The sequence below is a fragment of the Gallinula chloropus genome (assembly GCF_964237585.1).
Source record: "Gallinula chloropus genome assembly, chromosome: 8".
In the NCBI taxonomy this organism is placed as follows: domain Eukaryota; kingdom Metazoa; phylum Chordata; class Aves; order Gruiformes; family Rallidae; genus Gallinula; species Gallinula chloropus.
Genome location: NC_140093.1, coordinates 17,119,160 through 17,125,538, shown reverse-complemented (window position 1 = coordinate 17,125,538; position 6,379 = coordinate 17,119,160).

Genomic DNA, 6,379 nt, shown 5'->3' with positions numbered 1-6,379 from the left:
TAATTTTATACCTAGGGTAATAAAATTTGGAAGGGAAGATTGAAAGACCAAGAACAAAATGCATTGAGCACTCCAGTGTTTTAATGGACTTCATTCTCTGATACTTAACCGTCTTTTGAACATGCAAGTGATCTAGTCGAGGTGAATGCCCCATTAAAGATATTGAAAAGACTACTAAGAACTGTGGATGAACAAATAAAGTGCATTCATGTGTCTGGATAAGAAGTCCATATAGCTTACCTGGCCTAAGTAGTCCAAATTTCATGTTTTGTAGTGATCTTGTCTAGGTATAACTGAAATTAGCCAAGTGGTTTTGTCAAATTTTATTTACTAATGAATAAGTCAATGAAGGTGGAAATGATTATGGCTATTGTGCTGCTCAGAAGAGACTTAGAGTGGTGTATGCCTGCAGAACTCTGTATGTTTCTTTTCAGCCCTGCATAAACAAGTATTCTAGTTGATTTAGTGATGGACAGGCTGTTAATTCTTAAAATAGCCGAGGAATAGGAACCTGACACCTTGAATGATTTATGTGTTTTCTTTGTAAGCTTGTTTCTGTTTTGTAACCTTTAAAACATGGGTTTTATGAGTGGTATCATTAAAATTTATACTCCCTCTAGTATGTGATGTTAGTCATTATTGCTCTGCTGTGCCTCCAGATCACCTGTCTGAATTATAAAACAGCCTTCCTTGAAGCGAAATAGTAATTTTTTCCTTTCTAGAGTAAATGTGTGTTGACTTTGTTATTTTTCATTGGTGCTCCCATACTGGAGCAGAGGTCAGAATCTGGCCTTTTTTACTTTCCATCCAAATGTGAAAGGCTGCTAGGAGTAACTGTGTTTCTAAGAATGAAATATGAAAGGTCTTTTAACTTAGGAGAATTGATATCAATCAGAGGAAACTGGCAGAGAATTTGTTTTTGAAGTGTACTCTATTTTTTGTTAACTCAGACTGATCTGCTCAGCAGGTGATTTAATGTTGTGCTAGGCTTTGTTACGCTAATTTAAAAATGTTTCAGTGAAGAGCTAATCTTCAGTAAGAGAAAACAAACTAATACTGGAAGTGAATCACAGTCCTTGTTTCTACCAATTGAGACTTTTTAAACATGTCAAATTTTACAAAAGACATAAGCTACACCATTAGCCTGCACCCCCAATTGAAGGTTCCAAAAATGTTAGGTATAGAAAGCTCTGCCATACTCAGAGGATGCTTGCCGTTTTGATGCAAATTAATCAAATGGAGAATGGAAGCTTTGCTTGAGCTGTGATTACTGCAGTGGCGCTCTGAAGGTCGTCAGGCAGACGGCTTCTTACTGCCAGGTAACTCATGAAGGTGACCTATCTCTTTCTCTTTTCTTTTTCTTTTCCCCAAGAAATGAAAGGTATTGACCTCAGTTCACTTAGGTAGATGGTCTAGCAGATTGTGGTATAGGTGAATTCACTGCAACCCCCCCAGGTTTCATACGAAGGTGATACAGATAGCTTTCTGAAACACAGCCTGAACAGATGTCTTAAGGATTTTTCTACTCAAACTTGTTTAGCTCATGTGAGAGATCTAGGTTTCAAGGTTTTCTTAACTCTGCCAGTGAAGAGGGATTGTTTTGTTTTTTTACAAAAAACTTACTGTTGTAATAACAAACGTTTTACTGATGTTAACAGAGGATAAAATACTAATTTCAGTGCAGCCTAAGGCTAGTGTGATATATTCAGTACTGTCATCTAGTTCCGTTGAAAAATGTGATAACGGTACTAGAAAACAAGTTGTAACAACAAAAAAAAAATGTTATTGTTGGAAAGCTTGAGAATGAAATAGCTCAGATTGGAGGTATGTCAGAGTAAGCACACTCAAGCATTTGATCCTCAAGCCAGCTGCCTTTTCCTAAAATATCTGGTACCATGCTGCATGTTCTTAAAAATTCTTGTTTGCTTCTGTTCCCAGAATGAGTACTGTCTCAGTATTTTTTGCAAGGCAAGTTTCTTGTCATGTTAGAAATTTCCTATTTGTTTTTGCAAGAAGGACAATGTGAGCATAGGAGGCTCCTTCACTGAACACTTCCAGTAACGTAATTCCTAGAGCTGCAAGGGATTCTCTGTGGGATTATGCTCTCTACTTTCAAAGCAGACCTGAGTTGCTGTGACTATTGTCCTCTCCTCACCACACACACTGCAACTACATTTTAATTAAAGCAATACTATCAAGTTGAAGTTTAATTTGATCTATGCCACTTACATGTATTTATAATTGTGAGCAGACTCCATACGTAGATGTCAGTGAGATAGCAAAGAAGGTAGAAAGAAGACCTGTGATGCTGATTAAAGGAGGCTGAGGAGAGTTTTTCATAGGGTTAATGCTTTCCAAATTGGAGGATGTAAGATTGAAAGTGAAGGGCATACTCCTTGTTGAGGAAAAGTGGTAGAGTGGTCCTAATGCAGAAACTCATTAAAGCAACTGTCAGGATTCCTCTATTGTACCATCACCTCCCCTATTCTATAAGAGTCAACTGTCGTTTTGAGTGAGCATACTGCCAAAGAGGCATTTACAAATAAATGAAAAATGTCACAATTGATTTTGCTCCTTTCGGAGTACTCTGTGTCAGCTTTGTCACAAACCCTTTGTTATTCTCTTTTTTTGGATCTCTTGTCTGGACATTGGAAATAAGTTCGGATGGTTCTTGGGCTTCTATTTGTTGACCCCAGGGTAAACTGCCTGGATTATGAATTTTTATTAACGTCTGTGCAACTATTAAATAATACTAACTTTTCAGTGTTCTTAAAGGATGAAATGCTAGAAATTCCTACCAATTACCTGATGAATGTAGATCAAAGTTGCGTAAAACAATACATGCTTGAGAACACTACTAACATGACGGATTTTTTCTTTAGCTTCTTCTGTAGAAGCATTTGTGAATTAAGGTAATTGCTTTGCAAGTGTTGGATGCAGCAGTACTAGCCACGTAAAATATATACAGCTTTTCTTTACAATATGGACTTCTAAGATGCTAGTGTTCTCTTCTTCAGTATTTATAATTTCTTAGTCTCTTTCTAGGTGTGCTACATCATTACTATAGTGTGCATTACTGCTTGTAAACCAAGTGAAAGGTACCCTGTTTTTTTATATATTTGCTGCATGGGTAAGTGAACCTGATGGGCAAATAAAAACAAACTCCTTTTAATGCAAAAATGTTAGCATAAGAATAGACATCTCTTGGAATCTCATGATGAGAAAAACTTGAGATGGTTTAGATACAGCGAAGTATCTAAACTACTATCACTTTTAATAAAAAAAAGGTTTTAGTTGTTTTCTCCTTGAAGTTCAGTTCTGTGATAGTCATCAAAAATACATGGAGTGTCCTACTAAAACTGCTGTGAAAGAGGATTTCATTAACATGTATAGAAATGCCAGTGATCCTTTAAATAGGAGTTGAAGGTTTCCAATGAAGGAACTAGTGCTATGTTTAAGTAATTTTTAACCTTTTGCATTTTCTATGATGTTCAAGAAGTGTAATCTGGAGGTAATAATAGGACAAGAGTTGATTACTTTCCAGATACTTAAAGTAAATTAACGTTTTACAGAAAGAATTGTTTTGTGATGCTTTGCATATTTCTGAAAGGATTCTTCAACAATGATTCAGACACACTTTCCCATCTGGCAAATAACACAAAGCCTGGCATTTAGTGCATGTTATTTTTGACTTAGCATATTTTTTAAAGAAAGTTGCTGCATCTTATCACATTTGATAAGAGATTTCTAAAAACAGAGCAACTGAGGAACATCACTGTGCTATCGCTTCTGTACTCGAGGAACTCCCAGGAAATGCAGGAAAGAGTTTGAGGTACTTCAGGACATGGTTTAGCATGGGATGGGAATTGTTGGACTTGATGGTCTTAAAGGTCTTTTCCAACCTTGTGATTCTGTGACTTTCTAAGGGAAAGAAACAGCTTACGGTGTCACCTGCCCTATATGCAGGTATCTCTTCTGTTCCTCTCTCTTCTGGGATTGTAGTGCAGCTCGATTTAGCTCTGCCTCTAACATGACAGGAATTTCTGTGCCTGAGTGTCAGCATGTTTTTCGGCTGTTTGAGCACTTTTAATGTGTTACGTTGACAACCAACTCTTACAATTCCAGTGTCCCATTGGATTAATGAAAATGAAAAGTGTTAAATTTATTTTAAAACAAATATCTAAATTTAACTTTTCTGAAAGATTAAATTTGTGTTCTTTTAACTGGAAATCAAAACTTCTTCATTAAAAATGCTGAACAACACCTGCAACTTGCACTTTGGACACACTTTTGTTTACATATTACCATGAACTTTGGGATAGAATTCTCTAATGTAATCCCTTACATCGTTTACCAGCAGTGGGCTACCCGACCTTGATTTTTTTCTGTTTGTATCAGAAGAAAACCTGAGATGTGAATCTAGTATAAAGACAGAAAATTACTTATAGCAGTGTGAAAACTGATGATATAATTTCAGTGAATAAACCAGAATGCTCAAGGCTGTTACATCTGTGTAATTATTTATTATTGTTACTGTAAACAAAGGGAAGGAAGGAAAACTTAAATGAAAACAAATTGCAAGTCAGCTCCCCAAACTCCACCCCCACAGTTCAATTTAACAATACAGTAAATTATTTTGAGGTAAATCTGAAGGGAAGTCTGTAGTATTACAAATCTAGATGGGGTGTGCACTGAGTAAAGCTGTGCTGCAGAGAGATATGTAGAACACTTCTGTAATGCCTTGAAACATTAGCAAGGTACTGGCTAAATATGACTGTAGATTTGCAGAAGCTTGATCACTGAATCTCTGCATGTAAACATCATATTTAGTTTCGTAATGTTACTGACACTGATTTATCCCAGCTCCTTTATAGAACTGGGCATATTCTGATGCATATTTATGCATATGTAAATCTCTGTGCATCAGCTGATTGCATACATGAGAATTACTTTCATATATTAGTCTGAATCGTGATTTCTCTCAACTTCTGGCCCCACAAGCAATGGATGAAATGTACTGGTTAGCAAAATTGCCATGAGTTTGACAATCTCCTACTGAAGTTGTATTCTAAGATGTCCATACATCAAATAGTGAACATGGATCAATAAAAAACAAGAGAAACATGTGACCACCACCTCTGCTTATTTATTCACTAAGGAACTTGCAAGTAGGGAATGAGCCTAAGAAACCCAGGAGGGATGCTCAGGATGTTTGCTGCAGTGAGAGCCCTTCCTGGTAGTGGGCCAGACACAGGGCTGTATGGCTAATAGAGCTTTCTGGTAAACGTATTTCTCAGCCAGAAACAAGTGAACAGGGAGCTCTATCTTTCTGATTGTTTCTGTTCTGAAACTGTAAATAAGTGTTAAGATTAGTAAAACTTTAGTTTACCAGATTATGGTGTTCTTTTGCCAGTAATTGGACTTCACTGTTTACGATGATGGTTGTTTGTTTGGCTCCTGAACCTAGAATATTCCTCCAGAATATCTCTCTTCCTATTTAAATTTATAAGGGTATTTCTAGGTCTTCTAGGTCATGTATTTCTAGATCATGGGGATTTGCTAGTCTTGTACTTCAGCAAGATGAATCACAGACCCTTCCCAGTCCACAAATTAATGACGTTTCAAGTCATAAGGTGGCTTTTCTATATATGAAGAAAAAGTAACTGAAGGGGTGAAGTAAGGCAGAATAACCTGATCAAGTGAGGGAGTGCTTGGAGGAGTTACTGTCCATGCACCTAATTCAGTTGTTAGAATTTTACTTTGAGAAGATCCTTTTTAAAATCCTGAAGACCCTTGCTTATTAAAATCAGGTCACTTTCTAGCATCTTGTCTTGTTTGCATCATGTTTTTCCTTGAGTGTCCTACTCCATTGACTTCAGGGAGATCATACATGGAATGAAGAAATTGCTCCTCACTTCTTCATATCTGAAGCTCGGCTCTGTGCTGCTGCTGCCTTTTCAATGTTATGAAACAGTATTATCCAACTCATTTCCTCTGAACTGTTTTCTGTAGTTGCTTTATAAATAGTATTGCTCCGAGTGCTGTAATAGAGCTTATAGCGGAAAGGACATGTGAAGAACACATGCCCACAAGACCACGCTAGCAAGAAACTTGCAGTTCCTTGTTGCCATGGCTGAATGAGTTGGGGTTTAGGTAATTTTCTGTTCAAACACTAATAATGATGTAAAATGCATTTTACTAACTTCTGTTGTGGCACAGTGGTCAAGCCTGTACCACTTACTTTTAGCGGGTTGGGCAGGATGAAGGAAATGATCATTTGCTTGCTTGATCATTATTTCATGGTTGTCTCCAGTTATAAGGTGCAATGATGGCCAGAGAGATTAATCATTACAACATCCCCAAACAGTAGAGAAAAATA